Genomic DNA, 16055 nt, shown 5'->3' with positions numbered 1-16055 from the left:
TCAATAGAAAAGTCCACCTCTCTATGAGGAGGAAAATTTGGAATCTTTGTAGGAAACATATCCTGAAAGTGTTGCAAACTAAAATACCTCTTCAGGACTTCATCATCTTGAACATTCTTCCCTTTTACACTACAAATATGAACTGCAAACAATACACAACCTTTTTAGTGACTGCATTTTTCTTGCATAGTTGTAACTATTCTCACTGATATAGGCTCCTTCTTTCCCTGCAAGATTCTCCTTTTCCCATCATCATCCATGAACTTAATAGCCTTGTAATAGTAGTCCACTTTAGTCCTATGAATGAAAAACCACTCCATACCCAAAATCATATTATATGATCCCAAAAGAAGCAAATTTAGATGTTCTAATGTAGGAATACCATTCAGATCAAATGCACAATATCTCACCTAATTATGAACTTGTCTCTTAGTCCCTGTAGCCAACTGCACCAACCAAGATTATGCATGCACTTCTTTATTCAAGAAACACTTATCCACCAGGTCAGTACTGATATAACTATAATTAGATCCAGGATCAATCAAAATAGAAACAACTTGATCACAAAGCTTACCTTCCATCTTAATAATGGATGCCTGATGATCAACCTACCTATTATCCAATGTTGCATAAATCCGAGGAATAATCTGATAAACATCTCCAGTTTCCTATGCCTCCTAAGCACTATAAATATGAGGCTTTCCATGTTGGTGCGATGGGAACTCACTCCGATGATGCTCTCCACCACAAGTCCAACAACTCAAAGGCTTCCTACCATCGCCCTTATTATCCTCCTCAGGCTAAAATCATATGCCCTCTTTCAACTACATTGAACTTCTTGTACGACGCTACATTCTCCTTCTCACCTACATCCTGAGGTCTTCCTCACTTCATAGCCCACTTTTCTTTAATCTTTTAATTACCTTTCCAATCATGCTTAGTCTTAGAATTTCTCTTAGGCTGCTCATAACGATGCTTCAACTTACCGATAACTTCCTCCAGTGCCCAAGGTTCATCATACTCTTGTAGCAGCTACAACCACCCTCCACAATTTTTCCTTAGCCTCATTTTGGAGCCTCCCTTCCAACCTTCACAACAACTTGCCTTGCTTCATCAAGTTCACAAGCTTCAGTGTCTTTCTTGCACAAAGGTAGCCTATTGGTCACAAATTGATCCATTCCCCTCACAGGCTGTTCACCTGGACTTGGTCCAGCTGTAGGCTAAGTAGCTTCCCCTTGAAAATTGTGCATTTCTGGAGGGTAACCATCCTTCCCTCTAGAAATTGCGTAATCCTCTATGGCAGCTTGCTGGTCTCTAGGATTGCACAATCTTGCCTACCAACACTCCTAACTGGATTTGTGAAAATTTCCCCAGAAAGGCTGCTCAGCTCAGAATTTGCACAAATATGGGCAGCAGTTAGCTGCTCTGCTAAGAAATTTTGCAAATATCCTGGGTAGCCAGCCCAACTCCTAGCTATAAATGCACATTTTTCTCCAACAATCGAGCAGTCTCTTGCATGTGCAACTAAGTTGATCAGTTCCCTTTGGTACTGAGAAAAATATACTTTCATGCATTGGCTACTTCTCCCAAGGCAGGATGCAAGAACATCCCTTATTTCAGCGATCTATGTTTAGCAATTGGAGGTTACATGCAAGGAGAAACTTCAAAACCTCCCACCAAGTGTCGCTTCCCCTAGATTCATGGCATGTGTGTCACAACCTCAATGTTATAAAAACTCATCAACCGGACGCTGCAGAGCTCATTCCTCACATCAACCTTGCAACTCTGACATCTGACATCACATCTAGGAGCAGTTAGCATGTTTCAACTCAGCTGTTTTGGGGTAAGCCTGCTTCCCATGCCTTGTGCTGCATTTCTGTTGCTTTTTGTGTTTTCGCTTGTGGGAGTACTATTTTCTTGATTTCTTTGAACGCTTGCTGTCATTTACATATATACTAGCTTGTCCTAGCTATGTTTCAGTTTTCATTGCTATGTCACTATTGTTGCGTGCATGAAATTGTTTTGCACGGACGTTCACCCAACTGGCGAATTGCCTCACCCACATGCATGTTGATCTGTTTTCTGAATCTTTCATTCATTTTTTTCATGCACTGTCAATCACTTCTGCTATCACTTAGTGTCGCCATGTATTTACTGTCTTAGTTGCTTTCAATTGCCCATCAGCGAGTCCAGCTAACCTTGGCTCGAAATCTACCTTCACCATGGCTGCATTGCGCAATCTGGGGAAGGTGGTTGAAGGGAAAGTACCCCTAGAGTCCTTTGGGCTGAGACTCTACCAGACTGAAAATTGCTTATACAAAGAAACACACACACACAGCCATCTTTTTTACTTTTAAGCAAATTCTAATGTTTTAGGGTACATACCTAAGGTCCTACGTCTGAGAAGACCGTTAGGGTGCAAACCCTTCTTGGAGTTCCCTTCTTCTTTCTCTGACCTGCAAGACAAACAAATCAAAGAACTCAACAGTACATGTATAGAAGTTTATGTATAAATCATCTTTATGCTATAAAGTTAGTTATAAATAATCTTTAAGTAACTACTTTCATAAGAATTCAACACAAGAATCTCATAAGCATAAAGAAAGATTATTCGGGAACAAAGACGTGTTTCTTTATATATAAAGGAAAATAAAGTACATATATCGGAAAGATATCACCTGAACACCTTCAGCAGGCTCCAAGCAAGCTTCCTCCCGGATTCGTTCCAGCCTCCAGCCTCCAGCAAGAGCTCCTTCCAAGTCCTACTCAATGATGATGTCAAGGATGAATGATCACCAATACACATGGAAACAAGGGTTTCCTATGCAAAATGGGGGAAGTGCAGGATGCACCAAGGACTTCAGACCTGGTCTAAGGGAAAAAACTCAGCATAATAATCTTGCTCTCCTTTCTCTCTCCCCTTGGCCTTCCCTTTGATGTCTTTTTATACCCTCTCCAAAGTAGTTTTTAGTTAGGAGTTGGTTGGGAACAGTTGGGCCACGGGCACTAACAGGTGATCCAGCAGGTAAACCCGCGATCACCGCCCGAAAAAGAGGAAATTATATTTTTTTTAAGTGTTTTAATAGATACACGCGGGTTGGGTATGACAGACCCGCGTGTACACGCGTTTAACACAGGGCAAAGTCGCGTACAGGGAATAAAACACTGTTTTTTAAATTTTTGGACCAGGTCTGGAAGGAGGGGTTGCCCTAGGCCATAAGTGCAGCATCACAAACCATAAGAGTGAGATTTGGAGCTATAACAGATGCCCCCTAATGTATGAGGTCAGAAGGGGAACATGATGGCCGAAATACATTAAGTAAGTACAAGGAAAGGAACTCTGCCGAAAAACCGAGGAGGACTTCACCAGAATTCAGCCTGCCAAGCCACCGAAAGGAGATCAGAAAGAAACACTGTCTGAGGCGGGCATACCCATGCTCAGGAAAAGTAAAGCATGTCCGCATATCAAGTACAAGCGGATCCACTAAGTATACAAGTATAAATGACTGTAAAAATACATAATGGATCATCTGATCATAATGAGTAAGTACATGTCTGAATATCACATATAAAACTGTCAATGATGCTGAAAGATGCAACGGATCACTGAAATCAAAGACTGATCCCATAAGGTACCAACTGAACATGATGGAATAGGATGGTACTACACTGCAAACTCAGGTGCCAGCATATAGAATGTCGCCATGACTGACTGCAACATATAAGGTGGAATGGTATCAACTAGCAGTAACAGGAGCAACTGTCAAGTGAACCAATGAATGCTGATACAACCTGAGGTCTTCACCGACCGCCGTGGTACATTTCTACACCATGGGAATAAATGATCTGAAGTCGACCATGTGAGAAATCGTTTGATTACCGGTCATTGATGTATACCGTTAACAAACGCGAGACTACTCACCGATAATGATAATGAGCGTCAAGGTACCCAGTACAATCTAACAAGTGTGAATAGATGAGCTGAAGTCGAACACCTGTAAGAATCTATCAATCAGGAGACAATGATGGTTTCCCACTGTCGATAGTGAGGAATCTGCCACTAATGACTGCAAACCCCAAGGTACTGCCAAATGGACTCTAGATCTTTGCCCCAGAGCAATGAGTCGGAGTCGATAGGGAAAGATCCGCTAGAAGGAAGGCATTAAGGCATCCTCCATCAATCTAGCGCGAGTGTAACCCGTAGGCCAATAATGTGGAAGGAATCGGACGAAAAAGATGTAGTAACCCAACCGAAAGTACGTTTCCGGCGTACACAAGATGTGGCTAGCGCACGGCAGAAACCCTCTGAACCAACCAATAATGAAAGCTGACACAGAGGCGAGGTATCCACCAATAGGGTCAAATGGAAACCAAGGTACTGCACGAATCCCAATGTGTGATAATGTATGCTGATGTCGAACACAAGGGAAACCACTCAGTCAAAGACCCATGATACTGATCGATGCTGAGCACAAGGTGACCTATCAATAATGAAAATAGGGCCAGGGTGCGGTCTCTAGGTCTGCCCTCAGAGCAATGTGTCGTCGTCGATAAGGACAAGACCCGCCAGCAAGAAGTCAATGGGGACCTTCTCAAACCGGCACGAGTGAAGGACCAATATAACTGATGTGATGATAGACATGACACTGACAACCAGGGATGGCCGACTGAAAAATGAGTCAAGAGACACCGCAGAAAGGCCGACTCAGGCTAACTTCCCTTGAACAAAAGCACGACTCAATGTGACTATGTGGCAGCATATAATGAATCTGTATAAGTTCGTCATGCAGGAGGCACGAACGAACCCTCCATATGATTGGAAGAGATAACCAATCGGGGGAGAACTGACTCGATAACAAGGTTATGGCTTACCTAAGTCAAACTAAATCCCACCCATGCGGAGGAGACTTTGTTTTGAGTGCTTTGTTCAAGGGCGACACGACTGACTCTAGCTGCCAACAATAAATGGAAATAATGTCCCTGTTCCCGCTCTTTTTGGAATATTTAATTTTTTTGTCTTTTTCTGATAAGCTGGAAAAAGAATAAAAGAATGCTATGGTACAGTGGAAAGAACGAGTGTCGGTGAGACAGATGCTCTAGCTCCTGGGAAAGGAACGTTCCTATGCTCAATGCAGGGAGGTGAAAAAACTGGTCAGTGACACTCAGAGGTATGTTCCTTCCACGGATCTGGGTATGTCAAGCTGCAGAGGTCAAGGGGATGCAAGGTTGATTTTTGCAGACGCCATGGTCAAAAGTGGGCTTAAACACGAGTCCAAGTGAAGCCGGCTCTAGGCCAAAAGGTGAAAATGGTCAACATGCAATGCAGAAGTACAACTCGACACACATAGGAGCCTCTAGGGTATAAGGCCAGAACGAAGCGCAGAAGCAAAGAGGAATGAGTCTTCAACGCATAAGTCATGGCGGGACTACAGAGGACTCCCGAGCCTATGGATGAAAAATCAGCATGAGTGCCAAGTGACAACAAGGTACTAACTAGGGCACCCATGATAAGGTAGGCTCTACCACACAAGTCATGACACTTCTAAGCAATGAGAAGGTTCCGCACCATAACTTGGTGGGGTCGATCCTAAGGCCAAATGGGAAAGGAAACTGATAAGTGGACAATGCAAGCGGAAGAACCTAACCTATATGCCAGTTTCGAGAACCAATACCTGTCAGAACGGACCAACCATAAACTTCCAAAGGAGAAATCTTCCAAGTTCTGTAAACATAAATAGGAACACTAGACACGAAGTTAATACATCCCACATATAAACTCCATATAAAATCTTTGTGTTATAAGATACAAAACTTGAAAATGCGTACCTCATATATACAATATGGTACAGGGAACCACACAGCCTTGCGGCTTACGTATAATAGTTCTGCTGAACAAACCCCTTGCAGGGCTCAGGCCAAGGGCTCCTTTGGTAGTCATAACTCATGGCTTCAAAGAGTTCCTCCTGTGAAGGCAAAACAAGATCTGAGAAATCATGAGAACTACAAGGATCAAAAGAGGGAATTAAAGGGTCCCATGTCCCTATAGGAAGAATCTCTCGGTCAACTGCCGGGACCAAGTCCCAAGAAGGAGAATAATAAGTCAAAGGATCCTTCTTAGAAGCAATTGAACATTGAGGATTCAATGCCACATAATTGACCCGTGGCGGGGTAGAGTCTACATGAACACTAGGAACAAACCAAGGGGCATTCTGCAGTAAAGTCGAGTTAGGGTGGTGATTGTCAGATGCAAGCTGATCAATAGTGACAATATTCCCGTTATGAGGAAAGCACATTACTCGAAAGAGTGAAGACACCACAGCATTCATAGCATAGACATAATCACGCCCAAGTAGCATATTAAAGTCTAAAGGGCTATCAACCACCATCATATCGATTAAGACAGTCTTCCCACCTAAAGTGATAGGCAATTGAGGAAGAATACCCATAGATTCACCAGGCCTTCTATCATAGGCTAACAACTGACTCTGAGCTGTCAACAACTTTGGGGAACCCAAAGCTTTCCAAGTCAAAGAGGATATAATACTTGTAGAGGATCCTTCATCCACCATACATCGATAGACATTTGTGGAATTAACCCTGACCTTTATTTGGAAAGGTGCAGCGGAAGGAAGACGAGGCTCAACAAGGCTATCCCAATCAAAGGAAACACTCTTAGAACTTGGAGGGGGAACATTCGAAGAAACCGGAATGCCCCCTATACTAGAAGACTCTGTACTAGAGATCAAACAGACTCTTTTGTTAGGCACTTCACCCCCCAAAAGAGGAGTGTAATCGGCCAGCGATTGCACTGACTCTACCACATTTTCAACCGATGGTTGATGGGATTGATGAGAAACCATATCAGATCTAGGAGTAGAAGTACTTTCAGACTCGGACCATATCCTTTGAACCTCTGGAATACCAAGGCATAAATGAGTAAGATGGTCTCCCTTGCATATCTTGCAAGGGAACTTAGGTTTAAAACTTCTACGTCCAGGTTTCTTATCAACCTCCATTCCGCCAACATGACTAGCAGTGGTTTGCGGAGAGTCCTGAACATGACTTGCAGAGGTCGGTGACTCATTGCTAGTATGACTCGCAGTGACTAGACTCGTGCCCCCAGCATGACTTGCAGCGGCTGAAGACTCATCTCCAACATGACTCGCAGAGGTTGAAGATGAAGTGCTAGTATGACTTGCAGTGACTAGACTTGTGCCCCCAGCATGACTTGCAGCGGCTGAAGACTCATCTCCAACATGACTCGCAGAGGTTGAAGATGAAGGGATAGAATTATTCTTCTTCTTTGACTTCCTTTTTCTCCTCTTTTTAGATCTCTTATTACAAGAAGGAGAAGAAGAAGGAATCCCAGATTTCTCTTTGAAAGAAGATGAACAATTAGCACCCATATGATGCCCCTGAAATAAAGCATTCAACTGAGAAGCTTCAAGAGCATTCGGAATATTCGGAGTGGACCACAACCAAACGGGTAGTCCAACATTCAACCCAGGAATATTCAAAGTGGCCATCAAGGGAGTACCAACGTTTCCAAAGAAAGGAAAAGCACAAGGATCCCCTTTTTGAAGGGTACCTTGGTTGGTTTCCACAGGAATATTAGCCATATCTAAGTAATCCAAAGACCCTTTCCCTTGCGGGAATATAGAAATAACTCTTCAAAGAATATGGATAAGCAATCAAAACCTTTGCCCTTGAGGAGGCAACTCCACAACTTCTGAAAGAACAACCAAAAGCCTTTCAAGATCGGTAGAGTGGCAAGCCAGTCACTCAGAACACAAAGTCCAAACGTGACTAGACAAAAATACCTAAAGCCAACTATATACAAGGAGCAAAGAGCACTCACTATAAAGTCCCTAAAGAAACAGCCAGTCAAACAACTTTCAAGTATTTCCGCTCCGGGTGGTGAGGACCGGACACCAAAATACAAGAAAGTGGAGTCAAAGGGCCTTCCGAAGATAGTCTGGGATGATGAGGGCCCAGTCCTATCAGCGAAGGTTTCAGAGGAAGTTACGCTGACCTCCTAACAACAGTCTGCGCCGGTGCAAGCCCCCAAGCTTCGCAAGGGTGCCCTCCGGAAGTACTGTCGAGAGTGATACAACGTCGACCTCAGGTGCCACGGGATTCCCCTCCGCAGCCACCTATGCAGATCCCTAGGAAAGGCAACTATGGGTACCAACTCGTCGCAGAAGCCAGGCGGAACAGTCGTGAGGTAAGTTCGGACAAGTAGGAGAGGGGGTATCTCTCTTCCCTGTCTTCACAGACCCTCGTGCTTAACTCCCAGATCCGGAGTCTTCCTGGTCTCCCTAACGCTATTGGATTTACTCTCTTTAATCAGACTCTTATGTTTAACGTTTTGTGTGGCCTTGGAGAGTTAACTCTCCACTCGCCTAATCCAAGGCCCTAAAATCCTAAACTTGTTGGTGTAATAACTAAAACAAAAGTTCTAGTGGATTTTAATTAAGCGCTTGATTTTATTAGGCTGTTCTTTAAGTCAAAGGTAACGGAAGTGAAACTTGTGGTGTTTTTAGGACGCAAAAAGAAACTATCCTAACTACATGCACATGCACTTTTTCGTTTCAATGAAGACCAATTTCTATGAGGTTCAGATGTACTTCAAATTAAACAAAGTTTTTTGCTTTCTTTTCAAACTCCACACTCACAAAAGCTAACAAAACTATGCATGCCTAAAAGAGGATGCAAAGCTATGCTAATGCAAGAACTATATGTGAATGCAAGATTTTAAGACTACTCTGCAAACAAAGAAGGAAAGTTGCTGCTTTACCAAATTTTGTCTTGCCACTGAAATGCTTAGATAGAAGATGATTTGTTACTAATCATTTCGTCCAAACAATAAAAACAAGTTTTAAGATAAAAAACAAAGCACTTTCACTTCGCAAAAAAGGAAATCAGATGAGAAGCAAGTTTAAGAAAGTGAAACTCAAAAACTTTCAAAAGATTTTCTTTCAATCAAACCAAAAAGTCTTTTTCAAAGGAAAACTCTCAAAAAATACTGAAACTAATGATTGATAAACAAGCCACCACACACTTTTGTGAATTGACACCTTTCAAATGATGAAAACTCAACAAAAATAAAATGTGTTCGAAGTCGCTTTTGACAATCAAAAGCAGCAATGAAAGTCCAAGAAATCAAAAGACAAGTTTCAAGGAAATGGTAACAAACAACTTTCCCGAAACGAAGGAGCAAATGGTCATAAAAATGATTTCGTTAAGCAAACACAAATGTCATGAAAACAAAATGGACACAAAGATTTTAAGACAATCTTCCCACTCTGCCGAAACAGAGCAATCAAGATTCTTAAACAGAAACCTTGTGTGTCAAAAATCAATGACGCTTGCAATCAACGAAAAACAAGACTAGCACTCCTAGAGAGAGTTCGAAACAAGATGCCCCCTGTTAAACAGAGAACTGTCACTGGGAATTGACTGCTTTAAACTGACCCAAACCACCAGACAGACATTCAGCCTAAAGAAAAATTATAAATCTTGAAAATTATGTGATATACGCGCCTGCAATTATTTGCAGAATGCGTGTACACGCGACTGTAACTAAGGAAACCTGCGTATACGCGGGTTTACTTAGTGCAATTTGCGTATATACGCTTCTGTAATCCAGAAAAAGTGCGTATATGAAATGTTTCAAGAAAAATAAAAAACACAAACTGAAAAACTGGAACAGCTTGGAGTTCAAGAAAATATCAAACAGTCAGAACCAACAAACAGAGGGACTGAGCCTAGATTGGCTTGAGGACTACCCAAACTAGGAACAACAAGAGTGTTGTCCCCAGCGGAGTCGCCAATTCTGGTTGAAGGGAAAGTACCCCTAGAGTCCTTTGGGCTGAGACTCTACCAGACTGAAAATTGCTTATACAAAGAAACACACACACACAGCCATCTTTTTTACTTTTAAGCAAATTCTAATGTTTTAGGGTACATACCTAAGGTCCTACGTCTGAGAAGACCGTTAGGGTGCAAACCCTTCTTGGAGTTCCCTTCTTCTTTCTCTGACCTGCAAGACAAACAAATCAAAGAACTCAACAGTACATGTATAGAAGTTTATGTATAAATCATCTTTATGCTATAAAGTTAGTTATAAATAATCTTTAAGTAACTACTTTCATAAGAATTCAACACAAGAATCTCATAAGCATAAAGAAAGATTATTCGGGAACAAAGACGTGTTTCTTTATATATAAAGGCAAATAAAGTACATATATCGGAAAGATATCACCTGAACACCTTCAGCAGGCTCCAAGCAAGCTTCCTCCCGGATTCGTTCCAGCCTCCAGCCTCCAGCAAGAGCTCCTTCCAAGTCCTACTCAATGATGATGTCAAGGATGAATGATCACCAATACACATGGAAACAAGGGTTTCCTATGCAAAATGGGGGAAGTGCAGGATGCACCAAGGACTTCAGACCTGGTCTAAGGGAAAAAACTCAGCATAATAATCTTGCTCTCCTTTCTCTCTCCCCTTGGCCTTCCCTTTGATGTCTTTTTATACCCTCTCCAAAGTAGTTTTTAGTTAGGAGTTGGTTGGGAACAGTTGGGCCACGGGCACTAACAGGTGATCCAGCAGGTAAACCCGCGATCACCGCCCGAAAAAGAGGAAATTATATTTTTTTTAAGTGTTTTAATAGATACACGCGGGTTGGGTATGACAGACCCGCGTGTACACGCGTTTAACACAGGGCAAAGTCGCGTACAGGGAATAAAACACTGTTTTTTAAATTTTTGGACCAGGTCTGGAAGGAGGGGTTGCCCTAGGCCATAAGTGCAGCATCACAAACCATAAGAGTGAGATTTGGAGCTATAACAGAAGGAAGGCTCACCTTCCTCTCCATATTTGTGCATTACCACCCAGCACTAGCCACCAAGATTGTTTTGCACATTTTTGGGGGATAGTGGTTTCTTAGCCCAAGAAATTGTGCAAATCTGTCCCTAGGTCGATAGTCCTTCCCAGCTGGAATTGTGCATTGCGCAATCCCAATAGTCAGTAGCCAAAATGGATTGTGCATTGCGTAGTCCCAACAGTCATCCAGTCTCCCAACAACCTAGACTATGCCTTATGCAGTCTTGGCAGCCAGTCTCCTGACCTCCTGGTCGAAATTGCACAACCTTCATGATCATGCACCCAGTTATCTTGCAAGTGTGTTCTCATGTTCATTTTGGTTTTTGACTAATATATTTCTTGCCATGAGTGTTGCCATGTCTCCAAGTATCCTAGGTGTTCATCTACCTCTCAGCAGTACAGGTACAATGGTTTCCAGGAGAGCAGAGATGAAGACACCATTAAGAGCACACTTGGGGATGCAGTTGATCAAGTGTCCATGGACTTGCCTACCCACGAAGACATCAAGTTTTACATTGACAAGGACATCAAGCTATGACAACAACAACATCATAGTGAGCAACATCATGAACAACCGTTGAAGACAGCATACCAAATACAATGAATGCAAGAGGAGGCTTGTTGACAACACAGAGGTGGAACAAGGTTGCAATCTCAAGCAGGTCCATTGATGATGAAAGAAACTTTGGAGACTTCAGCTATGATGTGACAGTGCGACATGAAGATCACGCGAAGGAAGAATATGGAACAAAGAAGGAGTTGCATATGTTGAAGCAACAACTCAGGAAGAACATGAAGCTACACAGACAAACAAATGAGTTGCAACAGGAATAGGAACAACAATGGGCACAACATGCACTCAAGGATGAAACTGCGCCCGTACAAGTTAAGGATCCATCCAAGCAGCTAAAATAGAGAAGACATGGTGAGTAGTGTTGTTGATCACATGAAAAGGATTCAGCATCATGCATTTCGTTGAGCGCACACATGCAATCCAACCCATTCAACACACCAAATCGAAGACAAGAAGCAAGTCCAAATGGGGTTGAACATGTACTTCGACAAGTTGATGCGCATGACCACCAACATAGACTTGAAGATCAGCATGGACACTATGCATCAGTGTGTTTTCGGTTCAATCATACCCAAGAAGACTGTGCACATGTTAGGAGACGAATTGGATGTAGGGGATGAGCCAATACCCCGGCTGCAACAGAGGTAAGAATTCGCTTCAGCAAGATGTCACCATGAGGTGCATACACACCATCACAGATGACCAAGTTTGGTATCATCTCACCACCTTCACCATCACAAGCATGTCAAAGAATTGGTTTCATCACAGCGGACCGAGTGTCAATGATGTCTTGCAAGGCTTGCTCAAGCCATGTTGTCTCACATGAGTACATGTACATTGTAATGTTGAGTCATGTCAAGTGTAAGTCAAGTGTCAATGGTTGGATGTAACAATCATAGAGTAGGTGAAGAGTCATGAGGGTAGTTAAATTGTCACAAAGGGGAATGTCGAGGGTCACCCCACCCTTTGCTATAAATAGTCCCTCATAACTCATTGTAGAGGCTTTTGGTTAGGAAATCTTCTGATAAGACTATCTTGGATAAAGCTTGGACAGTATTGTAATGCGCCTTGGCTTCTCCACTGCACGTAGCTATTTCATCTCTTTGGAAGATCAAGCATATGTAGCTATAACGTTCCACTACTGGGGCTAGCAGGTTTACATGGATGGATTGTATGATTGTGACTTACACTTCTCTATATAATAAGAGCCAACACATTTTCATGCATATGTTGTTATTGTAGTTGGATTGCTCTAGTTGCCTTAATGATATATGTTGTTTAACTTACGTATTTGTGTATGAAATGATTTGTATGCAATTATATGAATCTTGTTTTTAATGTGTTGTATATGTTGTTAATGTTGTCTCATTCGTATCAACTGCTCTGCCAGACACAAGACAGATCTTTCACATGAACCTTGCTGTAACAACTATTGCACTTGTCTCAGACTGATCCATGAGTGTTGTACATGTTATATTACCTTGTATGTTGTGACTGCTGCATCCGAGTGGACTTCTCCACCGGAAGCTATGCATGTCCTTTTGTGTTGTGTGTTCCTAGATGATTTGGGATTGATCCCTTTCAACCTGGAACTCACCTTCACCCTCATCTCCCCTTTATGTGTTAGAACCTCTCATACACCTTCTTTGACTCATTGCATCAGTCACACCCTTGCTATTAACATAGTTATCTTATTTGCCTCTGTGTGACATCGCAGTCAAGGCATTACCTTACAACCCACTGCTGGGACTCCTACACCAAACGGTTTGAGTTCTAATTGGGACTTCTTACTGAGGATATCCCCTTGACATGTTGGCAGGTCTAGCACCGTCAACACATACTTAATGCGATAATTAAATGTTAAAGGAAATCCATTGATGAACATTTGGAATTTTATCTTCTCATCCTTGAGGTAGGGAACATACCTCAACAACTCCAGAAACTTGTTCGTGTACTCTTCATCTATCATGGAACCCATCCTCAACACATAGAATTCCCTGGCTTTTCCGTCATAGTATCTCTCAAACACGTACTTCTTCCTAAAGAGTCTTTTAAACTCATGCCAAATTTGTTCCTCTACGTTGATGCCTCTGACACGCTTCACATATTCCCACTAGATATCTACTTTTCCCTTGAGATTTAAGATAGCTATATTTTCTTTAATATTCTCTAAATAATCATGCAATTTGAAGAAATTCTTCATCCCAAGTAGCCATGCTTCTACATCTTCTAGTTTGTTCATATCCCCCCATCAAAAGTAAGAGGTTTAGCCTTCTTGAACTCTAGAAAATGTTGCTTCTCACTCCTGCTATAAGGATGTTGGTAGTAATGATGACGATGTCTCTGAGAATTAGAACTAGAATAAAATCCATGAGTGCTAGCTCGCCTATCAGATGTATCAAAATATCTACCACCTTTGACTGTATCATATTTTTCCATCCTGTATCTTGCTCGAGACCTGCTACCATATGCCCCATTTATCTTTTCCTCTTATGCATAACTGATCCTCAACTCTCCTTACCTCCGCAAATGATCTGAAAGAATCTGAAGGATGACTGTGTTAACCTATGCTTTCTTTTCTTGAGATTTGGAAAGCCTTTCCCATGCCTCAATCAACCTGATATTATGCCTTTCAACTTCTAATTTCTGCCTTCAAACTTCTCAATTTATTTTTTATATTAGGAGAGTACTCTTCTCCTTGCTATTCAAATGACTTATCCCATTCAATTGAAATGACATCAGGCCTATAAGGGGAGTCATGTGAACTTTCCACCATTCTCCTTTTCATATATCATCTTCTATCTCCTGCAAACATGTCATATTAGATAAACCAAATAGAGACATAATCAAAATCATACTGTTACATGCCATTTTGTCACATCAACCTAATAGTCTTGCAAACTAGATCAATAAACATTCTGGAACACTTTTTCATAACTCCTTCAAAAATCCTTAAACATCACTTCTTTAAAAGGTCTGAGTTTCTGGGACAATTAGTTCAAAAACACTATTTTTAGCCCTAGCGCATGTTGCCTATTTAGCCAACCGCATTCAACACATGTTTCATACATGTTAGCTAGTGCTGACCAACACTTGTTGCTCCCTTATGCAAGTGTGCTAATTCTAGAAATTCGGGAAAAAGAAAAAATATTTCTAAATCTTTTCTAGAACCTTCCAAGGTAGTTTTAACTATTTACCATGAATAAAGAGCTCATATCCTAGCTTGGGGACCTTATATCTTATCCCTTGATCTCATTTTCCCTTCTTATGTGGATCTCAAGCCTAGATTGGTAATTGGATAGGAATTCCCAAACTACCACACTCCGATAAATTTACTGCCTTCCATAAGGTTTGGGTTGGCTTTTGGATATTAATAGTTCCCTCATGCTGCTGCTTTGAACATGAAGGATGTTATCACCAAAAAATGATCACCTAGCCATTTCTAACTAGGTGGATCGAAATACACCATGTAGGATTAAGTTTACCATAGTAAAATTACTTTCACCGTGGGAAATAATTTAGTAAACCATTTTTATCAAACTATTTATGATTAAAATAAAAAAACTGCATGAGAATAATTAAATAAATCAATATTTATTTAATTTTCTCTAGGAGTAATTATTAAATCATTGTTTGATAATTATTCCTTGTCACATTTGACTAAATCCCCTAGGAATAATTGAACAAATTACTATTTATTTATTATTTCTTAATTATATTATTGGAATAATTGTTAAACCACTATCCAATAATTATTTCAATTTCACACAATTCTTAATCCTCACGAAATCATTGATAAATCATTTTATTTGCTAATTATTTCTAAATAAAGACATTTGACCATTTTGAATATATTTTCCCTCTCCAAAAAATATAATAAAGTATTCCTAATGGTTAAATCTTGATTTGGTCAATATTATTTTATTATTCTCCATTTTCGAGATTAATTCAATACTTTGTTATAAATAGGAGGGTTTTCCATTCATTATTCACCATGACCATTATCATCATTGTAGAGCTGTAACAAGGGTCTTTTTCACCTCTAGTTATCTCACATTACAAGTCAATCCGGGAGCGTTTTGTCATTGTAAAGGGTATCTCAATTTGAGGCTATTCGTCAGAGTAATGCTTAGTAGTATAGGTCTAAGAAATACAAGAGTAAACGGATGCTAAGCTATGGCTAAATTACTTTTGCATAAAGAAATCACACGCGGCAACTTTATCAGTCAAGGGTACGGAAATAGTAACCCATCCCTCTAGAAACCGATGAAGGAAAAGGAATTAGAGTATGGATCATGGATCTAGGAGCATAATAGCATCTGTTGTGTCTCACGATAGCCTTGATCCTCCTCCCACACCAAACCAATGAATGCAAGTAAAAAGGAACAGCAAGAAAGCAGAATGGAACGACAATTCAGAAATGGAACAGCAGTAAAAGGAACGGCAGTAAAGAAACTAAATCTCGCGAGTTCAACACTCTCAATTCTTGGCATCAACTTACATACAAAGAAAGAGCAATCTTTTGTACAAGTAGACAGCTTAATCAAATGGAACAGCAAACCACCATAAACAGGAAACGTCAATCATATGTACACAT

The sequence above is a fragment of the Pinus tabuliformis genome, chromosome 6 (genome assembly GCF_031772625.1).
Source record: "Pinus tabuliformis cultivar Carrire ecotype Pingquan chromosome 6, CPIR1, whole genome shotgun sequence".
In the NCBI taxonomy this organism is placed as follows: Eukaryota; Viridiplantae; Streptophyta; class Pinopsida; order Pinales; family Pinaceae; genus Pinus; species Pinus tabuliformis.
Note: the sequence above shows the minus strand (reverse complement) of the source record.